The sequence below is a fragment of the Thunnus maccoyii genome, chromosome 24 (assembly GCF_910596095.1).
Source record: "Thunnus maccoyii chromosome 24, fThuMac1.1, whole genome shotgun sequence".
In the NCBI taxonomy this organism is placed as follows: Eukaryota; Metazoa; Chordata; class Actinopteri; order Scombriformes; family Scombridae; genus Thunnus; species Thunnus maccoyii.
This window is the reverse complement of record NC_056556.1, coordinates 4,541,072-4,557,245: the sequence shown is the minus strand read 5'-3', so window position 1 is coordinate 4,557,245 and position 16,174 is coordinate 4,541,072. Positions and strand designations below refer to the sequence as shown.

The 16,174-nt window shown below is 40.9% G+C and overlaps 1 long non-coding RNA gene across 6 annotated transcripts in view; it reads left to right on the top strand.

Moving 5' to 3' along the window:
* LOC121891896 overlaps nt 1-16,174 on the top strand; it is a 363,049-nt gene that overhangs the window by 93,419 nt on the left and 253,456 nt on the right. The window lies entirely within an intron of this gene.

Here is a 16,174-nt window from a genome sequence, read left to right as displayed (position 1 = left end):
ATAATTCACACCTATAATGTATTTGTTACTCATGAACTGCTTTAAAATTTAAAAACCTATAAATGACACATGCAAACAGCTGCTGAAGACATGAATAAAAAGGTGGCAACACAATAAACATTTAAAAGAAGCAAAAAATAAATGCATCTGCAAGAGAACCTGTCAGAAACAGCGAGAGACTTAAAAAAAAAAAAAGAAAATAATGTGATGTGATGCTTTTCCACAAGCTACAAATGTCACCATGTATCACCTGAGTGGCACCTGACTGCAGCAGCAGTGGCATTAATACAGCCTCCGATCCCTCTGCCAACTATCTTTAACATAGCTGAAGGATATGTGATTCTGCCCCATTTTACAACCCCCCTCCTACACCCTACATACCCCCCCCCTCAACCCTGAAAATCCATCTGTGCATGTATTTTTTTTTTTTCTCTTTCTCTTAACACACACTCAGTTTGTTCAGCCATGGCAAACACGCACATATATATATCTCCGGCTATTCCCCTTCTCCTGATGCCCTGTTTCGCCTCCTGGGTGCCACCTGGGTGCTCTAGTGGCTCCGAGGCGAAGATGTGCAAGACAAAATGTATGTGTGTGTATGTGTGTGTGTGTGTGAGTTTGTTTGTCGGCTGAGGGCATGAGCCATATTTTCATTGAAAGATGGAAAGACAGACTTGCGGCGAATATACAGACTGTCCTGCCGTTTTTATATGTACTGTATCACAGAACCTCTCATCTTGTAAGTGTCACCTTATTGGTGGAAAAGACAAAAGTTTAAAGAGTCCAGTAGTCATCAAATTCTCTCAAAAGCACATTTATCATGAACGTATAAGCACCCAAAGATATTTTAATGAAGCAGATCAGTTTAAAAACAGAATATAATGAACAGAAAGTGAGGAATAAAATTAGCTTTATTCATTTTTTTAGTCCAAAATAATTAAGAGATATACTCCATTTAAAAAACACAATGTTGAGAATAAGCAGGTAAGTTCCAGATGAAAATAATGAGCCTCATTAACATGAAAATTAATCAGAATGGAAGGTAATGGAGGTTTTCCTTCCATTAAAAGGTTTATTTTTCCGGAGAACATTAAAGACTAACAGTTCTTTTCACACCTTCTTAGCGCAAAAGGTCATGTTTATTTAACATTTTGCAGGTAAAAACAACTTAATACACCTTGACTGCTTTTGTAGCCGCTGCTCAATTTAACTCCCGCCGTGCAAAGAGATCAGCTAGCGATAATCTGGCGTTCTGAATGTATCCGCGGAAAAACAAAGACCTGTCTAAAGGTCCCGTTTTTTACAACGATCGGAGGTGTGTCATCACGCTCTTAACATATAGACCTTTACATAATCTCCCGCTCCCGTGAAGAAGCAGCTTCCATTTCCTGAATGAGCTGAATTCAGACAGCGGTTCCCGAGCACATAGGTGTAATTTACTGATGATACCAATCTGAGCTCATTGTATTTCCTTAAGTACCCGGGAATTAGTTTCCGAGGAGCTGTGCAGGGAGGTTTTTTATTCAGCGGTGGAAGGGTCACAGGAGAGCCAGAGCCTTGATGAGACGGGATGATCAGGTTCTGTATCTCTTAAGTCTCAAGGGTTTCCTCTCTTCTCAGTATTAAAAGACTCTGATTGGACTCTGGACACCCTACAGATGTTACCAGCTGGCAAAAAAAAAAAAAAAAAAAAGGGAAGAAGGGAAAGGAAGGGGGAAGTCACGTGAGTCCTCATCGTGCTGCCTCACTAGTCGCTTTTTAAAAACCGCTAATAAACGTGGGGGCGCACACATGCACACGATTACATATGTTCAGCCAAAGGAATCTACATATGCGCAGACCAATTATTTCATCGCTCACCAAAGGGTACAATGATTAAAAGAATCTAAACATCACTTTTTTGCATGAAGAAACAATATTTTCCAAAAGGAGAAATGACATGAGAAAAAGGGGGGAGGGGGGGGGACATGTTTGTACTTTCTTTTGGGCAGAAAGGGCCGGTGATGAAATGAAAACAATTAAAAAGTGAGTTTGGGGAGGCCCTTGAGTCAATTAATTTCACTCTGGCAGAGCAGTCAGGAGGCCACGCAGGAGGAGAGGTGGGATTGAAGAAAAAAAAAACCCTACTGGTCTCTTGGCAACAGCATCCCTCCCCCCTTTCCCCAACCCTACACCTCCTCCTCCTCCTCCTCCTCAACATGTCAGAAACCTTTGGCCCTCCACCCCCAAGGCTCCAGGAGACGCAGGGAAACTTTCCCTAGGTGTCTTTTACACCGCCACCGCCTTGTGATTGGCTGAGGGGCTTCCACTGGCTGTCAACCTCCTCCCTTAAGGGAACCTGGCAGATCTCGAGGAGAAGGGGAAAAAAAAACACAGAAGGAGGGGGGGGAAAAAATCAATTTTAAGCTCACATGCCCCACTGGGTGCCAAAGCCACTTCGGGGATACTGAAGGATGCCCGAGTTGACAGGATTTGACTTCCAGAGGTAGAGAGGTGACAAACTCTATCACGGGAAGAGGGCAACGCAGAGGCCTGGGAGGGCTAACCTGTTCTCGGGGATGGCTGACCTGCCGTCGTATTGAACCTATCTATCTCTCAACACCGCCATAGGTACCACAGGGGAAAGGGAAGGAGGAGGAGGAGGAGGAGGTGAAGAAAGTTGTTACTGAAAAGAGAGACGGTAGCACAGGGGGGGAGAGAGAGAGAGAGAGGAAAAAAAAGGGAAAAAAGTGGCAGAATTCAGGGGTGTAAATGATGAATTACTTTTCATCAAGTGAAGGGAAACATACTCCGGAACAATCCAGAAAACGGAGCAGGGAGACTCTGACCTCGTGCTTCAGAGCAGCCAATATCTTCATTCAAGAAGACAACCATGAAATTACACAGAAAATGGGATTGTCATGAGCGGGCCCTTGAAAATCTTGCTGTACAGTCATTATGGCGCGGGGAAAAGAGCCTTCATCCACACATCATACCCCGTAAGAGAAGGGAAGCAGGGTGTGTATCCGCAGGGACAGCTGCTAGAAATGAGAAGGGTCGCGGGGGTTAGTTTAATGAAAAGAATGATTCTATGTTTCCCTGTTTCTTTACTTCTAAGTACTCTACATACAGTACCGTACATCAAGACACATCATCCTGCCCTGTATTGTATTCGTAGACGTCCGCATGCACCCTCGAAGGAGTGTTAACAAATGTTGGCGAAGGCGATGTAATTAAAGGGGAGATGGTTGTTTCTCTCACATATGAGAAATCACACACACACACACACACACACACACACACATTAAAAAAAAAAGGTTTCACGAGCAGATGCACGCACGGCGAACACAGCGCCTAATGAGCAATCAAATAATAATTAGGAAAACCAAAGCAGAGAAGAAGGAGCGAGGCTTTGAATGCAAGATGTTCAGGTTAACCTCTGAAATTACTTGGAAAAGTAAGTTTTGCAAAAATTTTTGTTGTGAACATTGATGAAACGAGCTGCTTTCCAGCACTTAAAGGTAGAGGAAGGGTGACTTTGCTTGTATCAGTTGATACGCTCGACACATTCATGCTAATATACACCCTTCACTACAAACTATACAGTAACTATTGCTATTAAATCTGCACATTGCATCTTATTTTGCACGAGAGACACAAAGAGAAAAAGCTATATTGGTTGCGTTTAAGGTCACGATACATCATGTTCTCTCACAGATTGTGGAAAGTATCACATAACTTCAAATATATATCCACATGTAAGTGTGTAATACAGTAGAGGAAGGGTTTTTGGGAAATACCAAGACAAGATGTTTTGAGACTTTGCTTGTATCAGTTGATACACTCGACACATTCATGCTAATATACACCTTTCATTACAAACTATACAGTAACTATTGCTATTTAATCTGCACAGAAGGCTTTTAAAGCTTTAATTGATGACTCCTCATTCATTCTGAGAGAGAGAGAGAGAATGTAAAACATAATTTATATGAGGTTTTCTTAAGATTTGCATCTTATTTTGCACAAGAGACACAAAGAGAGTAAGAATAAAGAAGCTATATTAGTTGAGGTTAAGGTCTTCTTGTTCACATCAGGTAAACTACAGTAAGAAACCTTCCTGTAAGTAAGCTCGGCACAGACTAATCAATAAATATTGGTACTTTGTTAAATATTAATATCAGCCAATAAGTTACATCCACCTCTGATCTAACGGAGGATTCCTGCCTGAAAACAGCTGCAGAACAAATCCGCTGTAAAATCGTATTTTCTTTGCAAATCGTATTTATTCATTAGAAACGTCAGTAGGTTCCCACGATGGTGTGAATGCAGTTTTTTAGGAGATTTTCCTGCCCTGCCAAGATCAAAACAGTCATAATTCATAAAATAGTCTAATTTAAGTATAGTTAATGTATTTAGTAGTGGCAGCTGCAATGCAAAAATATCAGTATTGGCATTCAAATTGTGAATTATACAACTACGCAGGAATTTTCCATGTGGTTTGGTTACCAACGGCGCCTGAGGACAGTGCGAGATACTGTATATGGCGTATGAATATCACATTGAAGTTATACATTTAGAACAGGAGAGGCTTTGTCTCCAGTGTGAATGTCATTTTTCATAGAAGAAGTTTAGGAGAGTCCTGTTTACAATAGAGAAGTGGAAACTGGGGGTGGGGGGGTGGGAGAGTCGTCGGGGCGGGGGAGCGGGGAATGGGAGGCTATCTCCAAATTTTTCTCCCTGAATGCCGGCTGTACTCTGAAAAAGCACAGAATTAACGAGATGAAGAAAAAATAGGACTGTGTAGCGGAGTAGCGTCGTGTCCGTGGAAAGTATTTTGAAGGATCTGTAATTTTCAAAGTGCTCTGCATTTAAATGTCCCTTTTATTCCTAAACAGCCTTAAGACACTTTTCAAACTGCTCGATTCACATAATTAGATGGGGCCGACAGATGACTCTCTCACTGTGCCACACAGCCATTAGAAAAGGGGTCATTCTCTTTGCAGAATGGCTACTGTTCTCACTTGTCATTAATTTGCCACTTCAAAGCAGCGAGAGCATGTGACACCACCGCCAAATGAAATAAGTTACACTTATCTCAAACAGCCACCATTACAGCTGCAAACTTTTCAACTCCAATCACACTCTCACTTTTTAACAGTCTTTTCAAAGCGCGCTTATGTCCTCCAGTTTAAGATGGCATGTCAGGGAGGGGGGGGAAGAAGAAGAAAAAAAAAGCTGCACTCTGGAAATAAAAAAAAAAAAAAACGGGTCTCATCTTCTCTGCAGAGTCTCCACTGGATGGGGTTCGTGAGTGGGTAAATTCATTTTCTTCTTCCCGAGCGGAAGAGAAGCAGCACACCTAAGACTGAACATGTCCCCATCTCACCGGAGACGTTTCCAATGTGGATTATTGTCTGGTCGATTTAAAAATAAAATAAAAAAAATAAAAAAAACACCTCCTCAATCTTTCAGAAATGCAGCTGTTGGATGATAAAAACTCTTGTAAATTTTTCAGCCTATTAAAAACCATGTGAACCATTTGAAGTCAAAACATCAGAAGTACTAAAATAAGGGTAACAAGGGGGTTTTTACACCAAAAAAAAAAAAAAAAAAAAAAAAAATGAAGCAGAGGAAAATGTTCTCAAGCTGATGCGGGATGTCAAAGTCATTTAAGTGTGGCGGCCATTCACAATACATTCATTTCTTTAACACGACGCTGATTAATATAGTCAAAGTATTGTACATTTTTACAGTAGAGATAGAGTACCCTATAAAAATACAAAAAGTACATTCATACCATATTTGCCTCACTTTACTTTATTGTCCCTTCAGGGGAAACTCGCCTCGCAGCAGCCATTAAAAATACAACAGAAGACATGCTTCAAACAACTTATAAGATGAGATGAAGCCTGCCTAAAAAACACTGCTGCTTATTATTACACATTGATTAAAAACTGTTTATGAGCTTGTTTTTCCTGATGAATTAACACAGACAGCACAGACACTTGCAGGGCACATCCCATTTATTTAGATATCTCAAAGAAATATAACATAATTATTCACATATACTAAGTAATATGTGCCATAATACTGGACATTTTACTTAAAAAAAATACACTACAGTATATTACTGTATGCTGTATGTATCTTGGACTCATGAATGATTAACATGTGGACACCATATGCTGCGGTTATAATTAAACTGGGGCGCTAATTGTTTGATTCTGCATTATGTTACACATATAATGTTCATTTTATTCAAAAATACATTACAAATACAGTAGTAAATCTAATATAATGTCAATATATTAGATGGAAAACCCACTTTTTTTACATAAACATTAAAAGACAACTTATAACTTAACTTCAACCCTTTTTTTTAACCTTTTACAGAAAATACATTCATTAATTTCTTATTTTAGGCCTCTTGGTAATATGTAAAATGTGTGTACAGTACAGTACAATGTCTTTGTGTCCTAAATAGCATCAGTATCCCGTCCACTTGTCTTTACACATAGCTCTTTGTCAGTGGACCGCTGCACCACCAAGGCCCAAGTTTCAATCCCGCCAAGGTTTCCTCTTTCCTCTCCCAAATGTTTGAAATGCTATCAAAGAGTTGGCGTCTTCATCAAAGAGGTAAACTTTAAAGGGTTCCACCTTTGCCGTTGCCTCTCCCCCCCCCCCCCCCCCCTCCACCCCCTCCGCCTCTTCTTCCTTTAATCTGGCAGGGGTTTGGCAGTCAAAGGTAAATAAGTGTGAAATGGGACATGTGTTTTCCATCCATTCCCTTTGTCACACATGTTCTCCTCTCTCCATGATTAACATTCCACCTACTCCAGGTCCCCTTTCTTGGCGATCCGCGGGCCTCGCGCAGGTCGGCCTGCCAAAACACTCCCTGGCCACCTGGAATTACAGATCTTTCAAAGCCTACACTTCCTGTCCATCTGAAATCCATTGAGCCTATCAGAAGCCCCCCCAAGTGTAGGATGACAAGATTCTGGCATATATATTTATTCTGGAAGACTTTGCTCTTTCTGATCGACTGTTTATTGGTCTTCGTTAGACAGTGGTAATTATTTGAATAATAAGCCAACAAAGATGAATCCTCCTTGAATTCAAAGCTGCAGCTCTGATCAGTGCCAGCGGCAACGTCTTGAGAACATCATGAGACAGGAAGTAAAATAGGGGCAAAAGGATAAACAAATTTTTAAAATTACCCAGTTCTCGAGTCACATGAAACAAGAATAAAGTCCTTTTTTCCCCTTGTCTAAAATAAGCAGTATTCCTCTGCTGTGTTTTCAGGCACAGGATGGAAGAGCAGACTGCTTGAGAATTCCCTCGCCATTGGCAGCCGCCAAGTGAGTACAGGCCTGCCTTGGGGCCTGAGGTTGGCAGCAGCACGCCAGTTGTTTTGTTTACCTTCCACCCAATGTCCAAGAGACATGTTGTCAGAGGTCTTTAACAAAACCAATCTCCTAATGCTACTGGTGCCTGCGTTTACTTATTTATTTCACTTTGTTTTGGCATGCCAGTCACATTTGGCACTGTCTAAGTAACTCCAGACTAGGGCTGTCAGTTTTGGTTAATTTTGCTTTTCGATAGAGCGACACACATTAACCGGTAGCTAATTGGTTTATTTTTAAGTAAAGTTGTGATGTAGCTTTAGTTTGTGAGAGCTGTCTAGCAGTTGGTGGTCAGAGCTAGCTTGTCTGCCCTGGTTAGCTTGACTTTTAGCTCATCCTTCTTCACCTTAAAGTGTTTTTCAATGTGTTTAGTCACAGTAGCTTTCAATGGCATAATGTACTCAGGCTTGAGGTACTAGCTCTATCAATCCTTCGATACATTGGCAGCATATTGGTCTCAGGTCTTTGAAACACGGTAAACACACCTGTCACCTGCCAAGCAAGGTGCTGTTAAACTGGAGACAACGCCGCCACACCTTATTTTTATACAGCACAGCATGACTATGCTAACAATGCTAGCCATGCTAATTAGCTGCTAGCCGTCATGCAGGTTGGTAAAATGTCTTTTCATTTCTTTGTATCTGAGGGTTGGTGCTCCTGTCAGTGTCGGAGCCTCCGTAAGACGCTTCAGTCAGTAAATGTCTTGTTTTTAAAACTTATTTCGAGGCTGCGCTCACTCTCAGTCCTTCAAGGTACCGAAATTTGGCACCAACTGAGCTAACGTGAGGTTCAGTACCCAACCCTGGTATGCAAATTAACCAATAGACTGACATGGTGGTTAACTGATTGACTGTTAACCATTAACATCCCTGCACCAGATGCCCCAAAAAGCATTTGATGGACATGGATTGTGTGATGATGAAAGTCCGTGACTGTTAAAATGTCACTGATGAGATTATTACTGCACTTTGGGCTGCTCCGCTGACAGTCATTGAGCGACGTTCGCAAACCCCTCCGTGCTAAAAGAGTGGGTTTGATTGTCAATTGCCGTCCTCGTTGACACATTTACGTTTTCAGATGGTGTTTTTAGGGTGTGCTGCACATCATCTAATATAAGTGAGGTGATGGAAGGCATGGAGGAGTTTTCCTAATCTTTTCCATATGGGGAAAGAACCTCATGTTCATTTGTATTGTAGCTTTTTCCTGATAATTACGTCCAATGCTTGAAGAAGTTGTATACCATTATTATTCTTTATCCTGCTATGCAGGAAACTGTCTGAAACAATTAGTTTACTTTACAAAACTGACTTGTCATGCATTATTCTTTACAAAAACATACCTTAATCTGTAATTGTGTTGAGCCGTTTTGCAAGAGCATTTGTCTTTTTATAAACAGTAAATGCCTAATTTTGGAACAAAACAGCTAACATGTCCTTGAAAAGGATTCAGGAGCCGCTCAGGTCATTATTTTAAATCACAGCCATGTTCTCTTCCATTTGTTTGGAAGCGTTACAGTATGCTATTCTCCCATCCCCAAGAGCTTACCTCCATATTTTGAGTCCTTGTACCTTGGCAGGCGGGTCCAACCATATGGCAAAACTAAGTGTCGATTATCAAGCAATCTCATATATCACACACACATCCGATAAAGCCGGATATTAATCACTCGTGTAGCACTTTGGGGTTTTTTTTTTTCCTGCGCTCACTGTTAAGTAATGACAGATGAACAGTCTACCTACAGCTTCACTGATCCAGAAATATCAAATGTGTTTTAGGGCTGTGCCAATTGTCTGTCTTTTTGTCATTGAGTCACAAATGTTACATGCTGCTTTCTGAACTATTGCGTTTGACACATTTCACATCATTTTCAGTTCATTATTTTGATCTTTTGGTGTAACTCCTGCACTATATTCCCTGAAATATTATAGAGAAAACACCAGGATTGTGAGTTTTTTACATTTTAGTGTGAGTTTGTGTCAATAAAATTAGAATTTGGAATTAAAAAGCAAAGATTTAGAAAAGAAAATATAGAATATAATCTGTTTTATCATTTTCAATCAAAAACTGAGAATTGGGTATTATTTATAAGAGCAAAAATAAAAATGTATTAAATAATTTCTCAACTATCATTAGAGCAGATAAGAGTAGGTGTTTCTGTTTTCAAATGCTCATCATCTTATGTTTCTAAATAAAATATGCAAGTGCCTCAGCGTGTAGATTAGAGCATATATTATCACGTGTCATGTCATGATGATCAAAAAGCTTAATGAGTGACATAGATATGATGATTACCTATGTGCTCGTCTTTGTACGGCAGCAGAAAGGCTGCCATTGCGCTTCGGTTATTAATGCAGCACTTAATTAGTCATAATTTTATACAACTAATTTACTCAGGACGCATTAAATAAACATAGATGTCTAATTAGAATATTGTGTTAAACTTGTTGGATAGAACGTCGGCATGTACACACACTCTCACACACACACACACACACACACACACATCCTGTGTTCATTATCAGCCGAATACCTTAGCAACTGATACTGCCTTGAGCATAATAGAGTGAGAGTGATTTGCATACACAAATATTCCTGCACTGTGTATGTATGCATTTGATACATTAACAGAACAAGTGCAGAATAAACACTAATTCCTGTATTAGCAGGGAAGTAAGTAATATTATAGAGGTGATATTAGCCTCAAAAATCCAGTAATGGTCTGACTCAACTATTAACACATTTCAGTCAGAATCCTCTTATTAAATTTTGAACTACAGTTCCTAGAAATCTTGCAGAGATGAGATGGTTAACCTGCCACAGGTTTAGCTTTGTTCTGTGATTAAAAAAAAAAAAAAGGACACACGAGGGACGAGGAAATTGCTGCACACATCTGGCATCCATACTCACAATAAGCCTCGGCAATACCGATGACTACCACTGAGAGACATTACATAATAACTTAGAAGTCTATCATGACAAAAACATGCTCTACATAAGGCTATCAACCCTTAAAGAGAATGAAATAATTAATAAAGCAAATTTACAGCCTCTAATCACAAATAAATTGATAGCTCTCCCTAGCATTTCAACATATTTTAAGGGTAAAACTAGTTGTATATCTAGCTCTACACTCAAAAAACTTGGTAATTAACTCCATGCTACAGAATATGTAAATGCACATTAAATATTTACATAATGAAGCTTCAAATATAAGTGTGTCATGTATGTTAAGATGTCAGTTGCTATGTGTTATTAAGTAGTAGCAGCTGAGGAGAAAAAAAATGCATACTCACTGACACACAGATGCAGAGGCTCCCGTCCACCTTGAGTGGTGTTTTGCAGCCTGCAGCATTCATCAACAGGCAGCAGCCGGCAGGCTGCGGTGCAGGCGAGCAGTAGGACAGTGCATTAATGAAATGTTAATGGCTGAATTAAGACCGAAATAACCAATCTAGTCTGGACTCCTGTGCGAGTCCATTAGCATCAGCGCGCCATGCTGGGGCAAACGACAACACTACCCATACCACCCCCCCCCCCCCCCCCCCAACCATCACAACCTCCATCCAGGGCAGGGACCACGGGGCAGGGGGCAGGTAGATGGCATTAGAGGGTGGGGGTGACGCGGCGACAGCACTCCATCTGCCTGACCTCTGCATGCCGGCTGCTGGGAGAGCGTCAACAAATGATTCACAGATGAAACATGGTGGGCGAAGCACGATCAGGCGCCGCTGTCTGTGATTGATGAATGACATCAAGGACAATTTCAGCTGTTTTCCTCTTGTTTTGATGGTGTAATTTGTGTGTTTCAATTGCGGCGTTGCCTCTACTCCAGTGGTCCTGTGCAATATAAATGTCATGTTTACAGTCTGATTAAACTACAGCAGGATCTGATTTCACAAAACAGCAAATGAGTGAAAGCTGTCACTGTAGAGTAGGGATACTGTGATAAAACAATTAATCATGTGGTCTACAAAATGCCAGTTATTTAAATCTGAGAAAGGTAGAAAATATTCATATTTGGATAACTAGAAGCAGTAAAAGAGGCATTCTGCTTCATAAATACATTTGGTTTTTTTTCTCTTGATCAAGTATTTGATTAAAGAAATAATTGCTTCAGTACTCTCAGCAGCACTAAAGAGTTTCTCAGTTAGGAAAAAAAAAAGTGCAATTAGTAAAAACAAAAGTCACATGAGTATGTTACTTGTTATGTTCTGTTATTTGGGCAGATTGCAAATGAATCCTCTCTCTGGTACATTGACCCTGCAGTGTTTCCTACAATAAAGTGTAGAGAAATTAAACAGGAAGAGCAAACAAAACAGAAATCATAGGATTGATTAAACAGTACAATATGATGCTGCATCAGTTATACATGTTTCTACTGGCTTTACCTTTATCTTCACTATTAGTATGGATGCAACAAAGATTCAGTTAGACGTAGGAACAAAACAAAATAAAGTAACACTTGAACGTCCCCTTTAAATGAAATCTGCACTGCTGGAACTTAAATTTAAGGATCGACCGTCAGCATGTGAAAAATCTGTTTACAGTGACGGCGACCTTTGGACTCTGTCTCTTTAAGAATCAACCGAGAGGTCAGCGCTGTCCCACATCCGTCTAAATGAATGTAGCTCAAGATCACTCGGGTCTGATCTTGATTTGGATTTTATTTAATTACAAGTATATGAATGCATGTCTTGCTTTGCTGTAATGCTGTTATTCTACATCATGGAAAGTGTAATTGAGACCACACAGGGCATTACAGGGCAACATTAGGGCTGAGGAGCTGAGTGATGCGTCTGTGGCTGACGCGCCGCTCCTCTGTTTCTTAATTAGAAACTTAGATCACAATGTCGTTCCTAGAATCACACTAGCATGTTTCGCTTACATCTTGTGAGGTAGGGTGAGGGTGGAGGGGCGACATGGATTACCCCCTCTAGCTCCCACGTAGCAACGCATGTCGATAAATCTGCTTGCAAACATCCACAGATACTTCATGAGAAAAAAAAAATCTGAGGAAGATAAATTAAAGCTCTTAACCTGGTAATGTCCTCTAATTGGGGGAAGCTGTAATTGGTTTAAGCATTAATCAGATTGGAGCTGGTCGTGGTTAAGTGTTGTGCGAATGCAAGGTTTCCTGTCGAAGTATGAAAAGAGTTTTTGTTGGAAATAAATGTGTTTGTGCCACTGGGAGCTTCTGGAGCGCATTATGTGATCATGATGGCCCTTAGATTCAATGACCAAATATGCACTTAGTGGTTGTAATGCTCGTACGGTGCGCTTTGTGGGAAATTTGTCTCTCTAAACATGTTCAGGGAGGGGATTTCATTCTTGTGAGCGGTTGTTCCACCTTATATATTATGTTGATTTTTATTGACATTACATTTAGTAATTTGACTAATGACTAAATGCAGTGGCAGATTGGAATATCCGTTACAGTAATCTCTTTAAACTGAATAGGCGGAGTCAAATAACCCCCAATTTCTGGCTACATCACATCAAAAAAAAATCACACTAGATTAGTGAATTACTGGTTATCTAATTAGCCCGGCTCAGTTTTCAGGTGCACACTAGTGGTACAAACCATGTCGTCACAAAGATGAGTTTAGGGTGGATGGACACTAAAAACACTCGGTTAAGGTGAGGAAAGATGTGGCTTTGGTTAAATATTAAAATGTGTCCAGTCAAGATTGATTTTGTGCACATTTAAGATCATAATCTTGACTTGAATTGCCTTAAAAAAACATTAAAAACTGCTCATAGCTGCCATAACAGAAGGAGAACTAATGAAAGATGTTGACAGTGAATGTTTTGTATGTATCTGAACACATTATCATGAACATTTCATTCTAAAACCAAAGATATTTACAGTCTATAACAGCCTTTCCACCAGTTTTTGGTACCTGGCTTCACAGATTTGTTCCCAGTCAGCCTCAAGAGCCTTAATGAAGTCCAGCACTGATGTTTGATGATGTTGAGCTCAAGTTCTTCCACCCAAAACTGGGGTGGAACCATGTCTTTAAGGACCTGACTTTGTGTACAAGGGGCATTGTCATGTTGAAACAGGAAGGGGCCTTCCCTGAACTACCACAAAGATGTAAGCAAACTATTGTCTAAAGTATCATTGTGTGCTGTAGCGGTAAGCTTCCCTTTCACTGGAACAAGGAGGCCTAGCCCAAACCAGTAAAAACCTCCCAGACCAAAAGTACACAAAGCTATGTGGACAGAATGTACCTTTCCATGTATTTACCACTGCAAATTAGTTGTATATGACTGTAACTTTTTAGGGGACGTGGTTGAGCTTGCTGACCAGCCAACGTAATTGATAATTGACGGTTACGAACGACTGAATTTGCTTTACAGCTACATTTCGACCACATGCTCCTTTTGCTGTTTGAAATGATCAGTTAGCTAACTCGTGACCTGAAAACGGCTTCCTTGGCTCTGCTCTCTGAGGTTTAAGTCAAGCAATGAGATGATTTCAGCCTGCAGAGCAGCTCTGCCTCTGAGGAACGTTTGCATAATTAAAACTTCAATGTACAGTGTCTTGTCTTGGCTGGATGGTGACACACAGTCCAGGGGATGAAACTTATGAAGGACACGTCTCTAGCTACTGTATGTCCCACTCCTCCACTGGCTTGTATAAAAAAAAAAAAAAGGAAAGTTGTCATAAAGCAAACGCAATTTTGAACAAAGTAGGGAGTCTGTTTTTTTTTTTGCATAATGCAGAAAGCATGTAGATTTGAAGGGAGCTTTCAGTACTGTTGAATCTCACAGCGGTGACTGCCAGCCGTGCACAGTGCTTTAATAGATGTAACATCACTATGGCTTTCAGAAAGCAAGACCTGGGGAGGGGTGAGGGAGTCAGAGAGGGGAGGAAGAGGAGGAGGGGGGGGAAATCATATAGATAGAAAAAAAAAAAAGGTTGTCACCTTCACCTTGCGTACTTGTCATTCGCCCAGCATCAGGTCATTAAATTCACATTAGGTCTCTCTGAGGGACCTTCGGATGCTGTTAGTGCACCTAAAGCTGTGTGGCAGTAAAAAGAATCACAACTTCCTCCTCACCGCGATGGGGGAAAACACACACATAAAAGCAGCAATGCGGCACTTTGCATTCTGACACTGGATCATTATGGTCTCTCATGTCTGGGTTTTTTTTTTTTTTTTTCCTTTTTCCTGGGGTCGATAATGGAGACCGGGGGCACCGGAGAGACGTTGGTCGTGTCCATTTGTCCGTCCCCTGGAGGACAGAGCTGGATCTGAGTCAAAGTTTTAGATCGCTGCCACTGAGATGGCATTAACTCCGGGTCTCCTGGGTTCGGCTGCGTGAATCATTTATTAAGAGAAACCTGCGACGACCGTTTCAAATGTCAGATCACGTTAGGCCCATGTCCTCGGATTATTCAAGGCAAAAAAAAAAAAAGGTAGCTGGTGTGGCACTTTGTCATACTCTTACCTCACACCACAAAATGGACATTGAGGACATCTCTTAAACCAAGAACTAGTTTGTTGTTGAAGTTGTTGTTTCAAGATTGATAAGACGACCAAGAACCGGTATTGTCATGAAGGGTTCTACTAGAAGAATATGTAGTTTAAGTTTATGCTAAGCTACCTAAGCTAGCAAGCCTATAATCTTGAATGCCAGCCAATGAGATCAAACCTTCCCCCAAGAACTGTTCGGACTCTGTGGGAAAAAAAAAAGGCCACTGATCACATATAATAAAGCTTTGTCTGTTTTCAAAGACAAATAGGATTATTCCCATTAATATTTTCACAAGCATGGATTCAAAACTGTGTGACAATTAAAACAATTATTCAGAGGAAGCGACTAGGTGGCGACGATGACCTTCGACGTGTTTGCCTGGCCACGTCTGACATTGGCCACCCCATTTGCCTGCATATTATTGTTTATGAACAGGAGCTGAGGGGGTTTATAGGTTGGTGTTGGATGGACAGCTGCTGTGTTTGGCTGTTGACCAGAGGCCTAATAACAACGGCATGAGAGGGACATTACCTGTGAGCATCTGCCATCCAGTCGCATGATACTGTGCCCAACAATAACCGTTGAAATGTGAATTGAGTCACTAATAATGATTTGAGCGGCTGGGCATCCTTGGACTAAAGTCATTTGAAGTCGATTTATAACCTCCGATGACATCCTGCATGTATAGATGGATAGAGGCTTTCTGATACTGTCTGTTGTGTCAAAGTTTGGTGAAGAAATGATCCTAAAGAAAGCTCTGGACTCAAAAAAAATCCAAACTTTTTTTTTTTATACCAGATATGAGTTTTTGACTTCAGACAGATAATACTCGATGCTATTACTTTTCTTTTCAAACAGCTCTCCTCCCTGCTGCTGGTTGTGTCAAACGCTCAATGTATTGGTTTATCCCTTTTGCTTCTCATTTCTCATCTTTACACATGAGTTGATCGCAGCAGCTCCATCCCTCCCCCCCCATCCTCCCCATCCTCCTCCCCCCCTTAAACGTCCCCCCACCTTCAGCCGCGTCCTGCGAGCGAGACAGCTGTGAAAACAGTGTGGAATCTGTGCAACCGGCAGAGAAAACGGCTCGTTGCTGTATCTTCCAATTTTAACCAGATTTTCCAGGGATATTAGAGGAAACAAAAGATGTGACATCCCAGCATTCCACCGTTCAAAGCTCCAAACGATAACTTTGATGCAAGATTTCACTCTGAATAAAGGGAGAGGGGGAACATTTTTTGGACGGCTTCCTTACGTTTAAAGTGAGGTGACACTTAACTGGTCCATAAATTTGCATTCGTTATTGC